Genomic DNA, 27,159 nt, shown 5'->3' with positions numbered 1-27,159 from the left:
ATAGGCCCGTACGTCATATGTATAAGTGTGGATTACATTTTGGATCGTCCAATGTCGAGTATTTCTCCATGTTCTATTCTACTTATCTCACGATAGCCTCTCTGGCTCATTTACCTATGAAAGTATGATACGAAAAGATATGTTATGCTGGTACTCGATTGAGTAAGGTACCGGGTGCCCGTCGCGGTCCATCGGTTTGGGTCGTGACAGATACAACGCAAGGTAGGGCAGAACCCTCCCGAGGTCGGGGTCGAAGCAAAAGCAAACTCCCTATAGCAATCCAAAAGGTCATAAGCAAGAAAGCCACAACCAATGTAGCCCCTGATACCTCAAAGACCAGTGAGTATGTCCCATCTGGGGAAGCTTCTGAGGGTAACTCTGTGCAAGCACAGCCGGAAGCCCAATCATAACAAATCCTAAGGAGATTCCACTTGGTAGATAAGTCCTCATCAGCTGCTAGTTCTTCAGAAGGTTCGGAAGAGGGTAGCCAAGACTCTGAGCCCTCTTCCTCACATTCTCCCTTGCTCCAATAAATTTAGATGATGATGATGATGGTGTCCCAGACGATGGTAAAGGGGGCGATACCGCAGTTGGAGGTTTAGAGAGGTCGAGGAGGCCGGAGATATGGGATGACGGGTTTCCTAGTGCCAAGGCCTTTACAAAGTTTAGGGAATTGTGGACAAAGAGGTTGCTCACTCTTCATCGATAATTTTTTATGAAAGATTTGAGAAAACACAACCCCAATGTCCTTAGGCAGTTCCAAGAGAGGAAAGGATGGAAGTGGTTCACCAACAACGTTCTAGATGCAAATGAGCATTTGGTCAAAGAATTTTACGCAAACTTTGCTCACATCAAACAGGGTACAAAGGTGACCAAAGTTCGCAATCTAAAACCCGTTTTGATCCTTTGCAGTGAATTCGTATGTGGGGTTTGAAGAATTAGGGGAAGTGCAGTATTTGGAGAAGCTAGCTATGGGTGATGCAGCTCGCCCGTGGCTAGGTGAGATTCTGGCAATCCTAGGGTCAACACCTCTGTGGCTCACAGCAGGGGTTCCAATTGTCCAAGCCACCCTAAAATTTGAAGCAAAAGGGTGGAAAACGTTCGTTTGTAACCGCAGTGACCCATGCCTCAATGAAAACATGCTTCCACTTCCCCGTGGAGTTTTGGTAGTTTCAATTATGGCTGGGTATCCGATAAATGTTGGTGCCATCATGTCCACCAACATCACCTTAGTTGTCCGGAAGGGTGAGAGATCCTATCCATACCCGAACTTCCTCACAGAATATTTCAAGGATCAAGGGGTGGAGCCGAAGAATTATGACACCGAGGTGAAGGCCAAGAATCCTTTCTCATGGTACCACCTCCAGGGAGCTGACAACCCAAGGTTCAAGGGTAAAGATACTACCTCTGCTGGCCAGTCTGAGGAGCCAGCGATAGTAGTTACTGATTCAGCTGCCGAGCCTTCCACAGCAGCCGGTACTTCCACCGGGACAACAGCCATGACACCTTCATCCTCTGGTCCACCAGCTTCAGCTAGATTATCAGTGCCATTACCAGTGTCAGCTTCCTCTACTTATCTTCAGACTATGCTGCGAGTCTCCCAGACTTTGGCGAGTCTTAACAACTGGATGCAGGCAGCTACTACAAAACTGACTAATATATCCAGTGCTGTTGCAACACAGTCCTCAGCCCCAGTAGAGTTACAGGTACCTCCATAAGTGGAGGAAGCATTGAAGAAGGTTATGGCCGACCAAAAGACTATCATTGATAAAGTGGAGGCACAAGGGAATGTTATTGAAGATTTGGGCAAATAGGTCAAGAAGATGCGAAGATCTTAGGCATCAAAGAAGTCGGTGGATAAGTTGAGAAAGGAGATTGAGAAGATTACATCTGCTGGTGACTTACCATTGGACTTGCTCATGGAGACAACCCCCGCAGCAGCACAGGCACCACCAGCAGCACAGACCGTACCAGAGGCAGTAGCCGGCCAGTCTGAGGAGCCTGTTGCCACTTCCCATACTGGTGAGGAGATGATCCAAATGCTCAGCAACCAGTTGTGCCTCAGCCAGGTGATGATGAGATACAACTTGAGGCCGACGTTGCTGATGATCCTATGTAGACTGAGACCACATAGGGAGTTCTCTTAACTCTCTACCCTTTCCCTATTCTTATTTTTGTTAAGCATTGGGGACTATGCTTATTTTCATATGGGGGGGGGGGGTAGTCTATTTTGATTATTTGACATTTGGGCTGTAATAACTCTGATACTATTTTTCATTCATATTTATTTTCCTTTGATATGTATATATTCTCTCCACTTGATGTAAATATTCATTTCCCTTATGTATATATTCTTTTCCCTTATGTATATATTCATTTGACTTCGGTTTGTATATTCATTTATCTCGCTTTCCGTAGTTTATTTCGTAGCTTCTTTAGTTTGCTTTTCTTTAGTAGTATAACTTCTTATTTACCTTAGTAGCTTCTTTTTAACTTGCCAGCTTCTTTTTACGTTTTAAGTGAACAATAAGCCATTGGTTTTCTTAATGCCACGGTTTTTTCCAAAGGTGGATTATGTGTGAACCACGTGGCTCTTCCCAACGATGGATGGCGTGACAACCTTCTTAAGCGATTGAGTCTATTTCTTTTATATTTTGTAAAATATAGTAGTAATGAATAAAAGGGGCCTCAAGCATGCTTCACTTGGTACCAACACATTTACCTATGATCGTATGGTTAAAAATAAGTTGTTTGCATAAAATAGTTCTAGTTGTGACTCTTTTGACTCTTGTGTTGACTTAAGCAATCATTGAGTGGTTCAAATCAAGCCATTTGTGATACTCAATCTTAGCTAGGGTTGTTATGGGCCCTCGACTCTGTTCTCTTTAGCAATCCAGAAGCGTGAGAGGCGAGATGTTTAGTTACAAGTCCAAGTACTCGTGCTAATGGCCTAGAACTTGTCCTGAATGTGTTTCAAGGCGAAATTCTAAATGTAGCTTGGCTTTAGAAATGATTGTAGGTTCTCCTTGATCCAATTTGAAATTTGAAATCTTTCATAGCCTACCATTGTGATATCCCTAGTCAACCCCTTTGAGTCGAAGCCCTTTTTCTTTCAATAACCACGTTACAAGCCTTCATCCATTTTGTAATGACTCTCTATTGGCACCCGATCTTTCCTTAGCATTCTTGAGAAACAATTGGCAAAACGTAAGTTTGGGGGAGAGAAGAGGAGTTTGAAAGTGATGAAAGGTACAAAGAAGAGAAAGAAATAAAGAAAATGGAAGGAGAAGAAAAGAAAGAAAGAAAAAAAGAAAAATGCCAAAAAAAAGTGAATAAACTGAAGAGTTGAAGGGAATTCAAAAGAAAATATGGAGGAAAGGCTGAGTAAATAGAAAAGGAGAAAAATGAATGTCATGATCAAGAAAGAGTGACGTTACATCTCTCGAGTTCCCCCGAGGAAGAAGAAAATGACTCAAAGAGTCGAGAAAGTATGAGCCGAAAAGAGAAAAGGGAGTGCTTAAGGAAGGATGAAACCATTATGTTCCAACAAGTCCTACCTTGATCCAAAAGGCTTCATTGCATCTCGCAAAAGCCCTACATGATTTCAAGTTATGTGAGCTTACATTAGTGGTGATTTACATAAGGGGCAAGCTTATGGTACTTAAAGCCGCAGTTGTGTTGTTCTTTTGAGAGAGATGAGCAAACTTTTCAACAATCCTTGCTTCGAGTGTTACATTCTAAAGTGAGATTTGCTGATGGAGAGTAGAGGAAGAGGAGTTTGGGATCCACAATGACCTACATGAAAGAGCGAGCTTCCTTGATGAATAGAGTCAACTCTTAATGCTCTAGTGTCACACTAGAACTATGGCACTCAAAAAGTCATATCATGGTGTTATTGATAAATCATATGCGCCGTGGTAGTTGTTGGTCCCAATTGACGTGTAATTGATTCACCTTAGGCTAGATGAAATATCCATTTTTCTAGTGAAGGTGGGAATTGCCTTATTTGCTTGAGGACAAGAAAAGCTTAAGTTTGGGGGAGTTGATAAGTAGGGATTTTGACCGCTTATTTGCTCTCTTTTACTTGCGTTTTAGCTCAGAAATATATAAAGGTATTCCTGAAAACTAACGAAATGTGCTTACTTGCAGGAATATTCAGAAATGAGCTAGTGAAGTCAAAATTAACTCATAAAGGAGTCAAAAGTAAACAAAAAAAAATAGGGCAGAAAGGCCAACAGTGTGGACCGTACAATTCTAGTGCGGCCGCAGAAGGGAGATTCTGAGAATAGTGTTTTGGCCAGCTCAGGGAGTGCGCACCGCATCGATATTGTGCGGCCGCAGGAGGTCAAGTGCGGCCACAGTCATCATTATGCGGTACGCAAGATTGAAGATTCAGAGAGCTGGTTCAAGTCCAAAAGCAGACGAGTGCGGACATCAACACTTTTGTGTGGCTGCATAATCAGAACTACAGCCGCACCCACTTTTATACGGACCGCAGAAGCTTGAATTTCCAATCACCCACCTTAGAATCAAGTAGTTCAGTTAGACTATACCCACCTTAATTCCCTCATTCAAGATATATGGAAGCAGGTTATGGATCTGTTCAAGTTGGTCGATCAATCCGTCCTTTCTTTCCCCTGCCCAAATTCCGAAGACTGCGGACTGCACGACAATTGTGTGGCCGTAGAAGCCCGTTGTGCGGATCACACCAGAATTGAGCGGCCGCACAACCTTCGCAGGGGCGTTTTTTTCCGATATTTTTAGCTTAGCATAAATAGAACTTTTTGTCATTGTTAGGTTAAGTTCGATTTTCAGATGTGCACATGAGCCGTTTTCATTACTTTTTAGAGTAATTTTGTACTATATTAAATTCTAAACATTATTTTCCTTGTCTAATCAATTATTATGCATTCTATCTTAATTTTTTCTTATATTTCTTTATTTTTCATAAGTAGCTAAATCTTTAGCTAGGGTTGTGGCTCAACCCTAGTGTGGGTACTTAATGGGTATTTAATTTTAGGGCTTGTTTGTGGTTGGGTTAGTGATATTTAGCCTTGTTTATGCTTGAATTCTAGAATTAATGGTGGCAAACATTGACTCCTGCCTATTTGACACCGTCTTTACTTGAGAAAAAGAGACTAAGTTTTGGAAAGCTTGGCTAACAAGGAATTGGGTTAACTCAAGAAATTGATAGCCCCAATTAAAGGGTCAAATCTAGAGATAGCAAGACCCGACTTGAGCATATATTACATGATTTGTGCAATACCCATTTGCGCTTGAGAAAGCCAAATTGGGCAAAATCACTCAAACTACCAGAGGTATAGAGTGAGCAATTGCGTGTGATTGCTATATTACGATCCCCATTAATCAAACTTGCCCTATAGTTTATAATCCGTCAGGTAGCTACCTAGGTAGAAGTCACAACCCTAGATCCTTTACCATTTGAAAAGCACCCAAAACAAAAAAATATTATCTTCTAGTTTATTATTTGCAATCATTAGTTAAAAGTAAATATAGAAACAACCAACAAAGAATGTGGAAGTGCAAATTAAGGAACATTATACAATTATACTAGGTGTATACCTAATCCCATTTCTAACTCCCTGAGGAATGACCCGACTCGCGTTGGGTTTTATCATTGCTTCGACCGCCTCACTACCTATAATTGTGGTGTGAGTTATGGGCGAGATCAATTTTTGGCGCCGTTGCCGGAGAGTTAAACGGATTTAGCTATATATCTAGGTTATTGTGGGCTTTCTCTTCTTTATCCTTCCGAGTCACTAATTTTGTGTTTGAATTGACTTTAGGTACGAAAATGGCTCTCAACAACGAGCCCATCGAAAATGTGCCGAGAGTTGGAGATGGACATCGTATACCAGCAAGTAGTGGGGATTACTAGGAGATTTAGAGGGTATGCTGACTCGGGAGAGAGAGGAGAGAGAGGCCAAGAGGTCTCAAGAGTCTGGCACTTATAGTGGTACTCGTGCCCGAGCTGCACTCGTCATGGTAGGGGCTATATGGGTCGCCCTGTTCATTCAGCACTTCCAGCCGCCACCGGTATTTCGGCCACTTCTAGGCCCTAGGCCCTCTATTATGCACCGCCATTGTCTAGTGCACCTCCTACATAGGGTGCTTTTAGTGGTTAGTCCAACCAATTAGTCCCGAGCCAATCACAGCAGCCACGTCCTCCGAGAGCTTGTTTTGAGTGTGGTGACACACTCGCTTTATGGTGAGGGATTGCCCCAGACTCGGGAGAGGTTCACCTTCATAGATTTCTCAAGCACCGCATGCTCTACCGGGACCTCGGGTAGGTAGAGGTCACCCTAGAGGGGGAGGCCAAGCCATATATTATGCTCTTCCAACTCGTATGGATGTAGTTGCATCCAGCTCTATAATTACATGTATTGTTCCGGTCTATAGAGATGCATCAGTCTTATTTGATCCACGCTCCACTTATTCTTGTGTATCATCTTATTTTGCTCCGTATTTGGGTGTATCCTGTGATTCTTTGAGCTCTCCTGTCTATGTGTCTACACATGTGGGAGATTCTAGTGTTGTTGACTGTGTGTATTGATCGTGTTTGGTTGTTCTTTGTGGTTTTGAGACTAGAGACAATTTATTATTACTCAGTATGGTAGACTTTGATATTATTTTGGGCATGGACTGGTTGTCGCCCCATTATTCTATTCTTGATTGTCACACCAAGATCGTGACGCTGGCTATGCCAGGATTATCGCGGTTAGAATGGAGAGGTACCTTAGATTATGTTCCTAGCAGAGTTATTTCATTTCTTGAGGCTCAGCGAATGGTTGAGAAGGGGTGTGACGTGCTTCTAGCTTATGTGAGAGATGTCAGTATTGATACCGCTATCATTGAGTCACTTCCAGTAGTGAGGGATTATCCAGATGTATTTCCAGCAGTTGGGCATGCCACCCGACAAGGATATCGACTTTGGTATTGATTTGTTACCGAGCACTCAGCTCATCTCTATTCCTCCATATCGTATGGCTCCGCCTGAGTTGAAGGAGTTGAAGGAGAAGCTACACGAGTTACTTGATAAGGGCTTCATTCGACCCCGTGTGTCACCTTGGGGTGCTCAAGTCTTGTTTATGAAGAAGAAGGATGGTTCCATGCATATGTGCATTGATTATCGCCAGTTGAACAAAGTTATAGTGAAGAATAGGTATCCATTACCTCGTATTGATGACATATTTGATCCATTACAGGGTGCCAGAGTGTTTTCCTAGATTGACTTGCGTTCAGGCTACCATCAGTTGAAGATTCGGGAGCCAGATATCCCGAAGACTGCTTTAAGGACTCGGTATGGTCACTAGGAGTTCCTAGTGATGTCATTTGGGCTGACCAACGCCACAACAACATTCATGCACTTGATGCATAGCGTATTTTGGCCCAATCTTGACTTATTCATCATTGTGATTATTGACGACATTCTGGTATACTCCCGGAGTCGGAAGGATCATGATAAGCACCTAAAGGCTGTACTTCAGACCTTAAGAGAAAAGAAGTTATATGCAAAATTTTCAAAGTTTGAGTTCAGGCTAGATTCAGTGGCATTTTTAGGTCACGTAGTGCCGAGTGAGGGGATCAAGGTGGACCCGAAGGAAGTTGAAATAGTGGAAAGTTGGCCCAAACCCTCCTCATCTACGAATCCGGAGTTTTCTTGGTTTGGCGGGGTATTACTATCGGTTTATAGAGGGTTTCTCATCTATTGCAGCACCTATGACTAGGCTGACCTAGAAGGGTGCTCCGTTCACGTAGATAGAGGAGTGTGAGGAGAGCTTTCAAAAGCTCAAGACATCTTTGACTATAGCCCCAGTATTGGTATGGCCTACAGGTTTGGGGTCTATTACTGTATTTTATTATGCATCGAGTATCGGTCTCGACGCGTGTTGATGTAGGACGGTAGGGTGATTGCCTACGCATCTAGATAACTGAAGGTGCATGAGAAGAACTATCATGTCCATGACCTTGAGTTAGCAGCTATCTTTCATGCCTTGAAGATTTGGTGTCACTATTTGTACGGTGCCCCTTGTGAGATCTACACCGCTCACCGGAGTTTACAGCATCTATTCAAACAGAAGGATCTTAACTTACATCAGCGGAGGTGGTTAGAGAGACTTAATGACTATGATATCACTATTCTATACTATCCCGGGAAGGCCAATTTGGTGGTCGATGCCTTGAGTCGCAAGGCGAAGAGTTTGGGCAGCTTAGCATATCTACCAATAGTAGAGAGGACATTGGCATTGGATGTTTAGGTCTTGGCTAACCAGTTTGTTAGATTTGATATTTCTGAGCAGAGTTGAGTTTTAGCTCTTGTGGTTTGTCAGTCTTCTCTTTATGATCGCATCAGGGAACGTCAGTATGATGACCCCCATCTGCTTGTCCTTAAGGACATGATTCAGCATGGTGATTCCAAGGAGGTCACTATCAGAGATGATGATGCATTAAGGATGTAGGGCAGGCTATGTGCGCCTAATGTAGATGGTTTGCGTGAGTTGATTCTTCAGGAGGCTCAAAGTTTGCGGTTCTCCATTCATCCAGGTGCCGTGAAGATGTATCAGGACTTGAGGCAGTATTATTGGTGGAGGAGCATTAAGAAAGACATAGTTGAGTATGTAGCTCGGTGCCTAAATTGCCAGCAGGTGAAGTATGAGCATCAGCGGCCTGATGGATTTCTTCAGAAGCTAGTGATTCCGGAGGGGAAACGGGAGCGGATCACTATGGATTTTGTTGTTGGGCTCCTACGGACTCAGAGGAAGTTTGATGCAGTTTAGGTGATTGTGGATAGGTTGACCAAGTTGACTCATTTATTCTAGTGATGACTACTTATTCTTCCGAGCAACTGGCTCGAGTTTATAACTGTAAGATTGTCAGGCTTCATGTCGTTCCGGTATCTATCATCTCTGACCGGGGTACATAGTTCACATCGCGGTTCTGGAGGTTCGTACAACATGAGTTAGGTACTCGGGTTGAGTTGGGCATAATATTTCACCCTTAGACGGACGGACAGTCCCAGAGCACTATCAAGATATTGGAGGATATGCTCCGTTCATGTGTGATAGAGTCTGGGGGTTCATGGGATCTATTCTTGCCACTTGCGGAGTTTGCCTAAAACAATAGTTATAAGTGGAGCATTCAGATGGCCCTATATGAGGCTTTGAATGGTAGGCGGTGTCGGTCTCCAATGGGTTGGTTCTAGCCGTGCGAGGCTAGGCTCTTGGGTATAGACTTGGTTAAGGATTCTTTGGAGAAGGTTAAGGTGATTCAAAATCGACTTCGTACAGCCTAGTCCCGACAGAAGAGTTATGCAGATCGGAAGGTTCGTTATATTGCATTCACGGTTGGGGACTTGCTCCGAATTTCGCCCATCAAGGGTGTTATGAGGTTTGGAAAGAAAGGCAAGTTGAGACCAAGGTTTATTGGTCCGTTTGAGGTGTTGCGGCGAGTTGGGGAGGTTGCTTATGAGATTGCCTTGCCTCCCAGCCTACTTGGAGTTCATCCAGTATTACATATTTTTATGCTCCGGAAGTATCACGGTGATCCGTTTCATGTGTTAGATTTCAGCTCAGTACTGTTGGACAAGGATTTGTCTTATGTTTAGGAGCCGGTGGCCATTTTGGACAGGCAAGTTCGAAGATTGAGGTCAAAGAACATTGCTTCAGTGAAGGTTCAATGGAGGGGTCATCCAGTCAAGGAAGAGACATGGGAGACCGAGCATGATATGTGCAGCCGTTATCCTCATATTTTCACCACTTCAGGTATGTCTCTATACTGGTTCGAGGACGAATGATTATTTTAAGAGGGGGAGGATGTAACGATCCGGCCGGTCATTTTGAAAGTATGAGTCATGATCCCCTATTCATTGCTCCCTCTGTTTCATTTTATTCTTACTCGACTTGTCGGGGTGCTTGGTGTCGGTGCTGGAGTGTTTTGGAGTGGAATGGGACACATAGTCCCTAAGTGTAAAGTTTGAGTTGTAAGAGTTGACCGTAGTTTGACTTGTGTGAAGAAGACTTCGGAATGGAGTTTTGTCGGTTCCAATAGCTCCGTATGGTGATTTTTGTCTTAGGAGCATGTTTGGAGGTGGATTTGGAGGTACATAGGTCATTTCGGTGTCATTTGGCAAAAGTTAGAAAATTTGAAGATTTTTGGAAAGTTTGACCGAGTGTGGACTTTTTTATATCAAGATCGGATTTCGATTCCGAAAGTTGGAGTAGGTCCATAATTTTAATAATGACTTGTGTGCAAAATTTTAGGCCAATCGGACTTAATTTGATAGGTTTCGGCATCAAATGTAGAAGTTTGAAGTTTTAAAGTTCATTAGGCTTGAATCGATGCGCAATTCGTGTTTTTAGCATTGTTTGACGTGATTTAGAGGCCCGACCAAGTTTGTATCGTATTATAGGACTGGTTGATATGTTTGGTTAAGGTCGCGGGGGCCTCGGGTTGATTTCGGATGGTTAATGGACCAAATTTTAAATTAGGTGAATTGTTGAAGTTGGGCATCATCTGGTGGAATCACACTACGGAGTGCCCATCGTAGGTGCAAGCTCGCAGAAGCGAGCTTTGGGGTGCAGGTGCAGTTTGGAAGGGCTTGAACAGTAGCCACAGGTGCGACGTGAAGGCCGCAGAAGTAGAGCCGCTTATGCGAAAGGGTAATCGTAGAAGCGGGGTGAGTGAGGGAGCTGAGAGCGCTTCCACAGATGCGGATGATTGCACGGAGGTGCAGAACCTGGGATTTTAAGTGAACTCTGCAGATGCTGAGACTTCACCGCAAAAGCAGTACCATAGAATCGGATTTTTGGACCGCATGTGCGGTTTGACTGGGTAGAAAAGGGGAAATGTCGAGGGTTTGATTTCATTATCCATTGGTGGACCTAGAGAGCTCTGATTGAGGCAAAATTTCAATGTTTTATTAGAGGAAACATTTGGTTAAGGATTCTAGACTTGGTTTTGATTAGCATCCACTAATCCATCATTAATTTTATCATTTAATTAAGGATTTGGGTTGAGAAGTTGGGAGAAAAGGTGGAAGATCCTTAGGCCAAATTTTGGGATTTTAATCGATGTTTTGGTATCATATTTATGTAATTTTGGTATGGGTGAACTCGTGGTTGAATGGGAGTTCGTATTTTGTGACTTTTATCCGATTTCGAGATGAGCGCCCGGGTCGTATTTTTTGGGCGATTTTTAATTTCTTGTTAAAGTTTTGATTTCATTAATTAAACTAGTTCTTATAGTTATATTTATAGTATGAAATTGCATTTGGCTAGATTTGGGCCATTCGGAGTTGAAAAGTTGAGGAAAAGGCATTCTGATTGACTGATTGAGCTTGGTTCGAGATAATTAACTTGCCTAACCTTGTGTGGGGAAATACCCTTAGGATTTGATACTGTTGTAACAATTTGTGATATGTGAGTGCCGTGTACGCGAGGTGACAAGTGCATACACGGGCTAATTGTTGAAAATCCAGTTTTTACTGAATTGTAACCTGTTATATCTTAACTGAGTTATCCGAGCATATGTGTAGTTATCGTGTTTAGCCTAATGTCGCATTAGTATTTAGTCTTTAACTGTAGGATTTCTTTCTGCGAATTTGTTGTTCCATCGGTTACGGGCCGTGTATTTACTTTGGGACTACGAGACGGTACCTCGGGAGTACCCCTGTTGCATATTTAGTTTTAGGACTACGAGGCGGTACCTCGGAAGCTCCCATGTTGCATATTTACTTTTAGAACTACGAGGCGGTACCTGGGGAAGTCCCCTGTTGAGTATTTACTTTTAGGACTACGAGGCGGTACCTCGGGAGCGCCCTTGTTGTTTCTCTCTATGTGTTGTGTTGTTACCTTTCTATAACTTGTCATTGTTAAATTCTCAGTCTTTTCATTATATTACTATATCTTCTACCTTGATTATTATATTCCAGTAGGGCCCTGACCTGACCTCGTCACTACTCTATCGAGGTTATGTTTGGTACTTACTGGGTACAATTATTTTGTACTCATGGTACTCTTCTGCATATCCTTTTTATGCAGATCCAAGTACCTCCTACCAGACCCGATATTAGTGAGCCAGTGAGCACGTGGAGACTTCAAGGTATATCTCCCAGCTTCCGCAAACCTCGGAGTCCCCCTCTATCTTTCTATGTTATTTTTCCGTATTTCCTTAGACTCTGATGTATGAGACAGTTAGCATTTCTTTTAGAAGCTTTTGACTTATTCCTACCGAGTTTTGGGAGTTGTTTATACTCGAGTTGTTAGTTTAGTTGTATATGGCGAGCGGCATATATATATATATATATATATATATATATATATATATATGCATATATATATATATATATGTGTGTGTGTGTGTGTGTGTGTGTGTGTAGTATAGTCATTATTTCTGTTATTATTTTTCGTCATTCCGTAAAATTGTTAGGCTTACTTTGTCTTACGCACTAGGCGCCATCACGACATCCTACGGAGGGAAATTGGGGTCATGACAGATAATGTCAAGGGAAAGCATACTAGGCTAAGTATTTACAATGTCATCCCATAGTTTACAGCAGCAGAGCAGGTGACGTATAAGGGATTCAACAAGATGAAAACACTTCTGGACAGACATAATTTCCCAGAAATCCAAACAAAATTCGATAACCATTAATAAGTTTTAGTTGCAAACCAAGTAAACATCATGTATCACTTAGCAAAAAGTCAGAATTAGAGCAGGCTTGAAGTAGCATGACATTAAACACCCAGATAAATGCACACACTCAGAGAGTAATGAGATTACAAGAGTATAAGGTACTAACCAGTTGCAAACAAATTAAACAAAGGATGAAGAACTAAAAAATATCAAGAATAGTTGTGGTTACTGGAGAACAACGAAACCCCAATTCCCCAGTGCTTCAGAGTTCATAGAAGCCTCGAAATGGACCCCGAGCAGTGCTTTCACTGGAGGAAGGTGTACCGAATCTGGTGGCCTTGGCTTTAGCTGGCCAAGAGCTCAAGTTTCAGAATAGTATAGAATAAGTGAGAGTGAGAGAATAACCGTGACTAAGGTCTATTTTAGGTAATTAGGGAGGGATTTATATAGTAGTAAAATTTAAACGAACAAACAAGGAAAATATTAAATCAAACATAATAAGGGAAAGAATAGCATGCGAAATCAATTTCGAATCAGATTAGGAGAAAAACCAGACAAACCCTTGTTTGCCCGAAATCAAGGATTGGCCAAAGCTCTTGGTGAATCGGACTCATATAGCCTTGCTATGAACGTATAGACGAAATATCATCTAGATCTTAACGACAAAAAATTGGTTTCCCTTGATTCGAAGCTTGTACTTGCCAAAAATACGCAAGTACTAAGTAATACCATAATCGTGTAAGTAACAACCAGACATAGCATATAAGGTAAGAAAATCATAGAATGATTCCATATTAAGGTCGGAATTGGAGAGGATTGAGGGTGGTGGCTAGGGTTTCTGAAGGAGGAAGAAGGAGAATGTTCAAGAGCGGTCGTCTTAGATGAAAGGGTGTTAAGGTTTGGGGTTAGGTTAATTAGAAAATGAGAGATGGGCTGTGGGCCGTTGATCTCTAAGATCACTGGCTGAGATGAAAGGGAGAGCAGGGCGGTTCGCGACCTGATTTAAGAAGGGGGCATTTGGTTTGGGCCAAACGGGGTTGGGCTAAGGATTTGGGATCTTTTGGCCAGTTATTTGGGTCTGTTTGGTCCAAAAATTAACACTTCATTGGGCTATAAAATTAAATATACGAAAATAATTTATAAAAGTGCTTAATAAATAATAAAAATATTATTTACGCAGTAAAAGGATGGAAAATAATAGCTTAACACTATAAAAATATAAAATGCTATTCTAACATAAAAAATATAATAAATATAATTATGTATAGAATATAGGCTATTATTGCAAAAATTGTGTAAATAGATCAAAAATACAAATATAATTATATGAAATGAAGTAAAATATTATAAAACATATATGAGGGTGTAAATAATAAATTTGGATGATTACATTACGTCATCAAAAATTAATTTGAAGGGATGATTAATAAATATTTGAACAATTGAAATGCAAGACAATCAATTTTAAAGCTTTAAAATTATGGAAAATTATAAAAAAATGCTTATTTGGCTCTTGTAAATTGAGTAATGATGCAAAAACAATATTTGAAAGTATGTAGAATATTTTATATAATATGAGGGCAAAAGCGTGTATCAACAGCTGCCCGTCTTTACCCAAGAATGATGAAAGAGTTGTCGGGTAAAGAAAGTGATGATCAATTTTGTCTGAAATAAGTGGGGATGATGTGTTTTAGAAAAATGGGGGCTGAACCCTGGTTCCTGAGTTGCCTACATATCCCTGGTGCTACGGAAATCAGGCCATGTGTAGTTCTGGATCCAACGACATACGAAACCGATGGAGTTGTTATAAGAGTGGTCGTGTGTTTCGAAAAGGATTTTATTTTTGAATATGATAGCGTCGTAAGTAACGGATAATTTCTGGCAGAGCTATGAATGCGAATTTGAACGTTACAGATGTGTAAGGAGAATAATTGACCGTTTACAAAACAAACGGTAATCAATTGCTGATCGTATGTTACGCTAGAGATGATCGAAGGATGTGAACGATATGAACGGAAACCGGAGCGAGAATTGCTCCTTTTTGTAGAACGATTACCTCCCGAGTTACCTGCAAAACTTAAAATACAATGCACATGAATATATATATATATATATATATATATATATATATATATATATATATATATATATATATATATATGGGGTCATTGTGAAAATTTAAACATGATTCAAATTCCCTTCGGACCATGAGAGTTATCTTTGGAAGATGAGGATGATGTCCTTAGACCATGACGTCCTGGGCCATGAAGCGTATGATAAGGGATTCGTAGGCCATGAAATGGTGTCCTTGGGCAATGAGGATGATGCCTCTGGACTATGACGCCTTTGAATAATGTTGTGCAGTTTTGAGAGATCCTCAGACCATGGAATGGTGTCTTCAGGCTATCAGAATGGTGCCTTCGGACTATGATGCCTTCGGAAAATGTGCGACGTTTCGGCCCATGAAATGCAAACATGTGGTGATATCGATCGTTTGATAGAGGAAACAGGTAATGCTTAGTAATATGCGGAAACGAGACAAGACAAGGCTTAGTCTTGTGTGAGATGAGGGCAATGCTTAGCCCTATGCAAAGAGAGGAGGCAGTTCTTAGCCTCATGCAAAGAATGGAGACAATGCTTAGTCTCATTCAAGGAAAGGCAGTGCTTAGCCTTATGCAATGATAGAGGCAATGCTTAGCCTCATGCAAAGAATGGAGACAATGCTTAGTCTCACGCAAGGGAAGGCAATGCTTAGCCTTATGCAATAATAGAGGCAGTTGTTAGCCTCATGCAGTGTAGCGGAGACAATGCTTAGTCTTATTCAAGGGAAGGCAATGCTTAGCCTTATGCAACAATGGAGTCAGTGCTTAGCCTCATGCAAATGATGGAGACAGTGCTTAGTCTCGTGCAAGGAAAGGCAATACTTAGCCATATGCAATGGTGAGGGCTGTGTTTATCCCTATGCAAGGAGTGGAGACACTGATTAGTCTCATGCAAGGAAAGGAAATGCTTAGACTTATGCAACAATGGAGGCAATTCTTAGGCTCAGTCAAAGGATGGGGACAGTGCTTAGTCTCGTGTAAAGAAAGGCAATGCTCAGCCTTATGCAATGATGAGGGCAGTGTTTAGCCCTATGTAAGGAGTGGAGATAATGCTTAGTCTCATGCAAGGAAAGGTAATGCTTATCCTTATGCAATAGTAAGGGAAGTGTTTAGCCCTATGCAAGGAATGGAGACAATCCTTAGTCTCATGCAAGGAAAGGCAATGCTTAGCCTTATGTAATGGTAAGGGAAGTGTTTAGCCCTATGAAAGGAGTGGAGATAATGCTTAGTATCATGCAGGGAAAGGCAGTGCTTAGCCTTATGTATGAAGAGCAACGATTAAATATGAGAGTGAAAAGGGATTCTTAGCTTGAAGTGTTTGTGTTTGGCGAGATAGTGATCTCGTTGTATGTACATGCTTGCAGACATGTTTGTTATGTCACTTGTGCCTGCATCCAAAGAAAAAATCGTGAGTTTTTGGGAAGGGGCAAGGTTGTTTCATGCCTTCAATTCTTCATTTTGTCTTTGCTCCTTGTCCGGAGGTCTTGTTTGAGTTATCCTGGGTAATGTGTGGCTACTACAGAAAAAATAAAATTTTAAAAAAATATGCATTTGTGATAAATTGTTTATATAAAAAATGCAGTTTGTTCAAATGTGTGATGATGCATAAAATAAATAATGTTTGAATAGGAGACCGTGACACGTTTTGAGACATTGCAACCTCCTCAACTTGAAATTTTGAGGACCCTCATCAAAATTAGTTACATCCCGCATTTCGTACGTTAAAGTTTTGTCATAAGTTAAGCGATGTAGACTCGGGAATGAGATTATTTTAACATCATAAGTATTTATCCTATTTATAACAAGCAATAAGTAAGTGCCATGAAGGATAAAGGGTACGCGACTTATAGAAAACGTGTTTCGTTGAAGGTTGCCGATTTGGGATAAAATACGGGTCGAGCGTTAATACCCGATAATTATGGACTAGTACCATACAAGGTACCATATGACCCCGATAGTATGATGTATAAAGTATATTAAAAATAAGTAGTATTTTAAGTAGTTGAGATAATTCTTAATTATACGGGTAATTGGTTAATTATCGGATAACGGGACATTACCTAGTTAATTAATGAATTATGAGATAAGCCTAAAACCCACCAAGAAATGTAACGTGGCAGCATTAGCTAGCCTAGAAAATGACTCTTTAATCTTCTTGAATAGGTGGCTATCTAGGATTTATTTGGAATTAATAAGTAAAGACTTATGATAAGTCTTATCTCATTTTTCATTTGGACAAAAGAAGAAAAGAACATTCATAATCCAAGTAAGAATCATATATACCATTTTCCTTTTCCTAGTTCCAAATGCTTCAAAGAGCAGAAGCTTAGTTCGTTCAAATTGCTTCAATAACAGAAGCTAATTCAATCCAGTTCTTGCAATTCTAAATTCAATCCAACGTGCAACAGCACAATTTCAACGAGAATTTATTAGAATCGTAGCAACGTAAAATTTTACAATTCTAATGGTGTACGTGCAATCTTCTCTAAGAGTATTATCCGGATTTTTCCTTACTTCAGGTATGTTAAGGCTATCCCTTTTTTCTTTTGGCATATGATCCAATTAACGATACGTAAACGTAATGCTATTCCATAAGTGGTTCTACTCTTAGCAGTTAAGAATGTCTATGTTATTTATCCCCGTAAAGTGATATTCAAGCATCTTATATTTCGGTATCCTGTGAATTTTGATGGTGAAAGATATGATATGCCTATGGTTGGCCTTATCTTTAGAATGTGTTTGCTTTATATAATATTTCATTTACCTGCAGTAATTAAGAAAACAATAATTGAATTAGCTGGTGAAGAAGTTTCAATTGCTATCTTGACCGACAAGTCAGAAATTGAGAACCGAAGACGTAGTTGCAATTAAAGTCACATAAAAAGCATACAGTGATATCAAAACTAGAGATTCTAATTTGATTGACAAGTGAAGTATTTCAAAAAAAAAATATTTAAAACCATTAAAGTCACGTATAAGGTGCAAAGTTTGTAGTACATGTGTTTTGAAATTGTAAAGTACAAGTTTCATGTGTATATAGTTATGGAATTTCATGTCCCTTTAGAGTTCATGTATATCGATATCGTAAATGCTGAAAATAGCCATTTTAGCATTGGAGAGTTGGAAACCATTGTTGCGCAGTCATGCATCTTCATTTACCATCGAGCTACGGCCGGTTGGGCAGTTATACATTTACCATCGTGCTACGGTCGGTTGGGCAGTCATGCATCTTCATTTACCACCGGGCTACGGCCTTTGATTGCCCCAGATGAGGGTGAAGATAGTGGTGATGAAGAGTAGGCCTCATGTCGCTTTGCTTTCTCCCTTTTTTCTTTTGTACGCAATCCTGGGGGAATGAATTTTGAGAGATATCTCTTGTAAATATATTTTTGGCAATGTAAAAAGGGGGTTTTTCTTCTTTCAGTCTTTTCGTTCTTTTTACCTCGCCGCTCTCGCGGAATTAATCTTCGACTTTTGTCGTTAACTCTTTGAAAACCGTACTCGGAGCGACAAGGACCCCTAAATTGGGTCATGTCCCGAAGTTAGATCGACAGCTTCTTTAGGGCCGGTGTTAGTGATATCGGGGAGCCTCGAGGCCTCGCTGCTTCTCGAATTTCGTAGGGTAGCAGCATTCATGCAATCCGGAAAAGGGACCCCGGGGTGATCCTGCCAGTACATTTCCCTAGGAGAGGGTGACGTTAACGCGGCCAGAATTAATTGGCCTTCTGGGTAGGCGAGTATTTGCTGCTTTGCCCCTATATATTCATTCACTTGCCTCTCAAGTGGTGATTCTGCTACTTCGAGGGACTATTCCTCCCACAGAACCTGGCGCTTTGTGCTAGTTCTCCCATTGTTTCAACTCAAAGCCTTTTCCCATTGTAGCCATGACTGCTATGTCGATGTCCGACCACCAAGGAGAGGGAAGTTCTGCCTATGCTCCGCGTTCGGTTGGTGGTATACTGCCGGTGCACGATGAGCGGGCTTCGAGGTGCCTTGCCTCGAGGAGAGACATCATGCTGGGGAGGCCTCCCAATGTTCCAGGTCACCGGGAGCATGTGTCGAGGTTTATATCATCAGCGGGAGAGGAAAACCTCGAAATGATCAGAAAAGATTGTGGATGGGGAGAAGGTGTGGTACTGCAAGTACCTTCCTCCGAGGAGAGCATCATGACCTATGTCGAGGGGTTTTTGAGCGTGTACACGCATGCTTTTGCATCGGGTCCCCCCGACCGGGTCGTGCTTGATTTCTGTCGGGGATATCGGGTTACCTTGGCATAGGCTCACCCCTTCCTTTGGAAAATAGTGCAGACGACAAGATATTTCGCCGACAAGGCCGGGATTGAGTTTACTCTCAGCCATCTCATAAGGTTATACCAACCACTGCGTTATCGGGGTTTGATCTCTCTATAGCGTCGATCCACCCGGGCTCCTGCCGTTAACAGTGAAGAGGACAAGGATCGCGGATGGATGAATCGGTTCGTTCGAGTTCGAACGACCGATATCATTCCTGGAGAGTTTCTGCCTTTTCCTGAGAAATGGAATTTCACACGTAAGTGTCGCACCTGTTTTTTCATCATTCTGATTGGAGGCGGGCTCCGTAATGACATCTTTCTGTTCCATTTTTGTATCAACTCGTCGGTTACCGAGCGAGGTCCCCGATTTGGCCGAGTGGTCTCGTAAGCTGACGGCTTTCTCGACTTATGATAAGCGCAGGTGGCGAGATCTGTCCAAAGGGAGGTGGGAGGCGAAGCATCATGGTAGGAGCCTAGTGGCTTGTTTCTCGAAAATGGTGCTTTTCTTTTCAGCGTACTGAGTTAGCCGCCGCGGGTATCGGAGATCTTTTCGAAATGAGTCCATGCCCTCTGGGAGAGGAGGAGAGATTGCCGACCTCAGGGTCGAGGATCGGTGATAAACGGAAAGGGCCCCCGAGGTGTGAGGGGGCTTACAGCGTGGCGAAACCTTCTCATCGGTTCAAAAGAGGTTATTCGACCGATCGTCTAGCTTCGGAGGACAGCAAGCCATCGGACATTGGCTCGGTCTTTGGTGAGGCTCAGCGGCTCAGCTTTATGGTAAGCTTTGGTAACCGTTGTAAGATTATTCTGGTCCCACACTCTTCCTTTTTCATTGAATTTTCTTTCGCAGGCCTTTAACAGGATCAAATCCGAGCTGCTTCGCTGTGAGGTCCGGTTGCGGGAAGCTTCGGATACGGATGAATCCCTTAAGTTTCTTTGTGCCAAAAAAGAAAGCAAGTTGGTTTCACTACGGTGTGAAGCAGATCGGAACCGGAGCCGCGAGAGCTCCCTCGAAAGACAGGTACCCCATATTTCATGCTGGTTTGCACTCCCCTTTTCATCTATGTAGATTAATGTTTTGATATTTCACATGGAGAGCAAGGCAGAGGAGCTGGAACAGCTTTGGGGCGAAGTTGGCCGGGCCAAACGTGAGTTTGACGAGCTGCAGGCGCATGTAGATACCCAAGTTGCGGCCAAAGAGAGTGCTCTAGCCATGGTTTCCGCTCTTGAGGTGCAAATCCAGACCGCTCATACGAATGAGTCTGCATGAGCGAATATGATCGCAAGGCTCTCGTCCGAGCTCTCAAAGGCGAAGGTCGAAGCGGAGAATGTCCGGGCCGAGGTTGTGATGAGCAGCACCAGGGCAGATCAGAAAGCGGCGGCCTATTCGAAGAGCGCTGCTGTTGCTAAAGCTGAACTGAGGAGAGCCCTCGATCGTGCGAGAAGTAGCAAGGAGTACGCGAAATGCAAATCCCGGAGGGAAACTCTCGAGGAAATTCATGCCAGGGGCTTTGATCTTTCGGAGGAGATCGAGAAAGCCAAGGGGGAGGAGTATGATGCCAAGTTCCTTTTGTCTGATGTTGAAGTTAGCGAGGAAGGGGCCGCCGGGCGATAATCCCCGAGGGGGCACGTTTATTTCCTTCTTTGTTCTTGTGTGTATAGCTTTCACAATATGTTATAAACGGAGCTTGTATTTAATCACCTGTATGTATAAGGGGGGGAAACCCCGCAATTTGTATCTTCTGTGTTTCTGTTTGTCAAGATTTTAACCAGGTCAATTCGGCCTTTGAGTTAGCAAGAATCTTTAGATTCGTGATACGGCCCTGAGGCTCGTTAGGCTGGCGACAACGGCTCTTACGCTTTGCCCTTAGGCATATGGATTTTAACTATTTTGGGTTCAGTCTCCGAGTCGGGTTTCAACTCGAGCTCAATCGACCCTTAAGTTTTGTATTTGTGTGGGCTTGCGACAATGGCTCTTGTGCCTTGGGTCGAAGCGACCTTTTATTTGTGTGGCCCTGAGGCTCGTTAGGCTGGGCGACAATGGGTCTTACGCTTTGCCCTTAGGCATATGTAGTTAACTATTTTGGGTTCAGTCTCCGAGTCAGGTTTCGACTCGAGCTCAATCGACCCTCAAGTTTTTATGTTTGTGTGAGCTGGCGACAATGGCTCTTACGCTTTGGGCCGATGCGGCCTTCTATTGGCTTTGTTTTCCCCTCGTTAAGGACTTTTTGAAGTAATTTTCGTCTGACCCGTCGTCGGTTCGAGAAGAACCTCGATTTCGAGTCATTTCGTGGTGATGATCGAGCACCCCGTGAGGTTTGGCTCGGAGGCTGAGTATCTCGAAGCCAATGATGTGGAGCTGACATGGTCGAAGCTCTTTTGCCTATGTCGAGGGTAGCCTGTTTAACTGGTTCTTTTCGAAGTAGATTCGAAGTAATGGCCTATGATTTTGTAGCGATAGTCGGGCGTCCCGGGGTCGCGTTAGTTTGGCTGGTACAACCGTATGACCGTAGTCATTTGTGCTTGGCCGGAGCCATTTTTGGTCCCCGAGTGTGATACTTTAGGTGTCTATATCGAGGGTATGCCTTTTCAGGGATCTTGCAAGTTTGATATATAGCCTAAACTTCGGGATCGAGTTTATGCCTGTAGGAAGGTCTTACAAAATATTCATGCCTTTGAGGTCTTACAGTTTTGTTGATATTTGGTACAAGTTGAAAGTACAAAAGGAGGGGGGGGGGGTGAATTGTCACTAATTGAAATTAATCGTTACTGAGTTGACTTAAAACTTTAGTAGTCGACTAAATATGGCAATCTTGCAGATATAACAGTTTGAGGTAATATACAGAAAGTAAATGCATAAATTAAAGACACCAGGAATTTTATACTGGTTCGAATTCAATATGAATCCTAATCCAGTCCCCTTGGGTTGCAAGGGATTTCTCTTCAAGAAAATAAGTTTTCTTTCGAGTACAGATGTGATGTATATCGCTCAGATTCTCTAGCACTCGTTTGATACAATGCCTCACCAGTTGTATGTCCTCTTTCTATCCCTGACTTATTACACAGCAGATCTATGTAGGCTACTATGCTTATTTGCAGTAGAATGAAGAGAGTTATTTTGGTTCGATCAAAGTATACTAAGGATGATGTTACACAGTACATTTATACAAAGAGGAATGGTGAAGGCTCGTCAACCCAAGGGTTTTGATCCTTGGAAAGAATTGATTCTTTACAAGAATAAGGAACTATCTGTTGCTTCTCTTGAGATCTTTTCCTTCGGCAGACAAGGGAATTAACAAGATTTCTCCTTGATTGTTGGACCTTCCAAACTTGACCACTGACCGGATCTTCTAGCCTTTATTATTCTCCCGTGATTTCGCTAATCACAGATCACTTCGAATCTTCACTTCGTTATGGCTGATTTGATTTCCCAGATTCACGGAGCTAATCCTGATTTGCTGATGTAGATTTGTAGCTTTCCTTGTACACCGTGCATTCTATAGGTGGCTTCCCTTGTGAGAGATTTCCTTCCTTGTTCGACACAGCCATTTCACTAGTTCTTCTTTACTTCTTTGAACTCCTGCACATGTATATTAATTGCATCATTAAAATATGATCTAACACAAGTATGATTCATGCCTTGCTTGAGGTCTTACAGTTTTTGTTGATACTTGGTATAAGTATGATTCATGCCTTGCTTGAGGTCTTACAATTTTTGTTGATACTTGGTACAAGTATGATTCATGCCTTGCTTGAGGTCTTACAGTTTTTGTTGTTTCCATATATAGGTCTTACGAGACCGAGTCTGCCCGCTCGGGGTCTTATGGCCTCGGGCTTTTTACTGAATGATGATTGGCGATAGTCTCCGAGTCGTCGAAGTTGTTTTGGCTTGGGAGGCGTTATTCGCAAGCTTGGTATTGCCTCATTGAGGGCTTATAATTTTGGAGATTCCAACCCTGAGGTCGTGCATTTTTTGAGATTTTTATGCCATTCCCCGAGTGTTTGGGGCACTTTTGGCCTTGGAGGTGTTTCATGATTTTCATGCTGCCTCGTAGAGGGCTTATGAGTTTTGAGTTTTGACCCTGAGGTCATGCGGATGCCGAATCGTTGACGCCAGTCTCCGAGTATTCGGGACATTTTTTATGGAGGAATCGTTTTGGCGAAAATGCTGAGTTTCCTTTGGAGTATGAGATGCTTTGACAAAAGGTATTCTTTGATTGCTTGGTACAAGTATACATCGTTTTGTTGTCGTGGGACCGGCTATATAGGCACGGTTCATTCGACCGTTTGGCCCGATACATCATTTTACTATTGGGACCCTGGGGGGATGCCCTCCTGTATTCGGGGCTGATTGCAAAGGAAGCGTCGAATACTTGTTGAGTCTTCCTTAGGTAGCGTGTGGGCGTTTCCTCGTTAAAAACCTTGCCAGGAAAACCCTTTTCGGGATAAAAACTCGGTCGAAGGAAAAGAGTGCAACGGACGCTTCGAAACCTTAAGGTCTTCGAGCTGGGTTGGCATCTCGACTGCTTTGGTCGGGGGCTTGCACAAAAGTTATCGTGAAATATAAAATAAAAAAGGGGGGATGATTATACCTCAGTGGCGATGGCGCTTTTAGATTTTGGTGTTCGTTCGGTGGACGCGATGCGGTCCTTTATTTGAACACAGCCGAGGGCGTGTCTTAAAAGATCATGTGGACGACATGTTGCGGTTCGTCCTCTTTGTTCTTTTTGGTTGTTTCTCTTTCTCGGGACTGATTTTTAGCTCAGTCGCTGAGGAATTCCCGAAGGTGACCGTTGTCGAGTAGCCGGGCCACTTCCTCCCGGAGTTGCCGGCAATCCTCGGTCCTGTGTTCGTGTGTGTTGTGAAACTCGCACACTAAGTTATAATTCCTTTGCAAAGGATCCGACTATACAGGCCTGGGCTATTTGGCATCCCTAATTTTGCTGATGGCGAACACGATGTCCGATACGTCAACGTTGAAGTTGTATTCTAACAAACAAGGTGCCTTACTTGGCCACGCGTTTCTATTGAACCCGGCTCTGTTGATGAGCCCTCGAGGATTCTGTCCTCGGTTCATCGATCGATCGTTGCGAGAAGCGTTGCATCTCGGGGCGTTCCTCCTGTCTTCGGTGTATGGCTGATACCTTTCATTGTTTGATTTTGGCTCCTTTGCTAAGAGCCTGCTTGGGTATACTGAGCCCAAGGGGGCTCCCAGCTGGTCATCCTTGACCCTGATCTTTGACTGGCATCGGTTGTGGACGTCCGACCAGGTCACAGTTGTATATTCGATCAGATTCTCTTTCAGCTGCCTTAAAGCTACTGAGCTCCGCTCATTCAGGACTTGAGTGAAGGCCTGCACTGCCCAGTCGTCGGAGACAGGAGGTAGTTCCATTCGTTCCGTTTGGAAGCGAGATACAAATTCTCGCAATATCTCGTTATCCCTTTGCTTGATCTTGAACACGTCAGATTTCCTCGTTGCTACTTTGATGGCACCGACATGTGCCTTTATGAAGGAGTCTGCCAGCATGGCAAATGAGTCTATAGAGTTTGGGGCCAAGTTATGATACCAGAAAGTGTTCCTCCGAATATTTTCAGCAGGACGGACTCGATCTCATCGTCTTTTATGTCATTGCCCTTCACTGCGCAAGTGTAAGTAGTAACGTGCTCATTGGGGTCTGAGGTCCCGTTATACTTTGCGAGTTCAGGCATTGTGAACTTCTTTGGAATGGGTTTTGGAGCCGCTTCATCAGGGAACGGCCTTTGCACAAACTTCTTCGAATCCACACCTTTCAGGACCGGGGGCGCGCCCGGGATTTGGTCGACCCTGGAGTTGTAGGTCTCTACCTTCTTGTCGTTGGCTGCTATCATTTTCTCGCCCGATTCGATCCTTTTGGTGAGGTCCTCGAGCATTTTTATGGTGGCGGGATCGGCTATCGACCCATTATTTCTTGACCTCTCCGGTACCTATTCAGCCGGGGGAGCTGTCCCCGGTGCTACCGTGTTAGGAGTCTTCTGGTGACTTTGCAACTGAGAAATAGCCAGCTGTTATGCCTACAACATTTCGAAAATAACATGAAGGCTAACTTCCGTTCCTCCCGAGCTGGGGTTTTTTGGCTTCCTGTTGGTCGCCTTGGTGTATGCTCCTGTTAGTGTGGGAGCTTATTTCGACGTGTCGAGTGTCGCATGAGATTCCATCCGCCGGGATCGGTCCTAGCACGTTCTCAAGATTTTGTGGCGTCTCGCCAACACCTAGAATAACCACACCATTTCTCCGTGGTTCTCAATATTGTTGTTTACTGAATCAGACATTTTAACCTGAAACCGAAGATCCTGGACAAGAAAAAGTGTGAAAGATAACTTGCGTTATGTGATGAAACCAGCAAGAAAATAATCACAATTTTTTTTATCCCCACGGTGGGCACCAAACTGTTTACCATGAAAATGCTAATGACAATTAAATTTGTTGATGAGACTCTAAAAATACGTGATCTATTTTTATGCTAGTTTTTTAAGCAGACGATGCTATATGTATGGAGTTTATAGAGGAGATGCGAGCTAAAATAGAGTTATAATCAAACCGATGAGCTAGCCAATCGGGGCCTCGGACTGACCGATACGGGGCCTCGAGGTCGATTCCTGGGCTCAGGCTCGAGCTACTAAGGGTAATCGGGGAAGGGCTAACAGTTATAAAACAATCAGTGAAGGCTCTTTATGGCCAATGATAAGCAATAAATGAAGAACAAGTATGAAGATAATAAACAAGAGCAACAATATCAAGAGAGTATGTTAGAGAGAGAGAAGAGAGAGAGTTCTTATTTATTTCGTGTAGAGCAATTGGAGCAAAAGACCCTTTACAAAGTGTTAAAGACCCCCTTTATATAGGAGGGGAGTCCCAACATAGCATTAATTACAAACATAGGGGGATGGGACAACTAGATGACACTAGACTCTGCCAACACTAGTTGCATACCTAGGGAACTCCCCATTCCCATCTTGACCGCGACCAACATTGTCATTAGGTCGGGTGTCAACGATCCTCGAGGGAGGAAACTCGACCATGACCTCGCAGCCTCGAGGCCTCGAGATGATCTTCAGAAATGCTTTAATGACGAGAAATTGGACCCTCCGGTTTCGCCGTATACACCCTACTCCAGGTATGTTAAGGCTACCCCTACTTTCTTTTGGCATGATCCCATTAAGGATACGTAAACGTAATGCTATTCCATAAGTGGTACTACTCTTAGCAGTTAAGGATGTCTATGTTATTTATCCCCGTAAAGTGATATTCAAGCATCTTCTATTTCGATATCCTGTGAATTTTGATGGTTAAAGATGTGATATGCCTATGGTTGGCCTTATCTTCAGAATGTGTTTGCTTTATATAGTATTTCATGCACCTGCAGTAATTAAGAAAACAATTGAATTAGCTAGTGAAGAAGTTTCAATTGCTATCTTGACCGACAAGTCCAAAATTGAGAACCAAAGACATAGTTGCAATTAAAGTCACATAAAAAGCATACAGTGATATCAAAACTAGAGATTCTAATTTGATTGACAAGTGAAGTATTTCAAAAAAAAAATTTAAAGCCATGAAAGTCACGTATAAGGTGCAAAGTTTGTAGTACATGTGTTTTGAAATTGTAAAGTACAAGTTTCATGTGTATATAGTTATGGAAATTTCATGTCCCTTTGGAGTTCATGTATATCGATATCGTAAATGCTGTAAATAGCCATTTTAGCACTGGAGAGTTGGAAACCATTGTTGGGCAGTCATGCATCTTCATTTACCACCGAGTTACGACCGGTTGGACAGTTATACATTTACCACCATGCTACGGCCGGTTGGGAAGTCATGCATCTTCATTTACCACCGGGCTACGGTCGGTCGGGTAGTTACGTATCATTATTTACCACCGGTTGGGCAGTCATACATTTACCATCGTGCGTCAGCCGGTCGGGCAGTTACCACTGATCAGTTGGCAGTTAACGTCACGAAAATAAGGTAACTAGAACTATTGTATTGTAGTTTATATATATATATATATATACATATATATATATATATATATATATATATATATATATATATATATATATATATATATATATATA

The sequence above is a fragment of the Nicotiana attenuata genome, chromosome 4 (genome assembly GCF_001879085.1).
Source record: "Nicotiana attenuata strain UT chromosome 4, NIATTr2, whole genome shotgun sequence".
NCBI classification, from domain to species: Eukaryota; Viridiplantae; Streptophyta; class Magnoliopsida; order Solanales; family Solanaceae; genus Nicotiana; species Nicotiana attenuata.
This window is presented reverse-complemented; position numbering follows the sequence as displayed.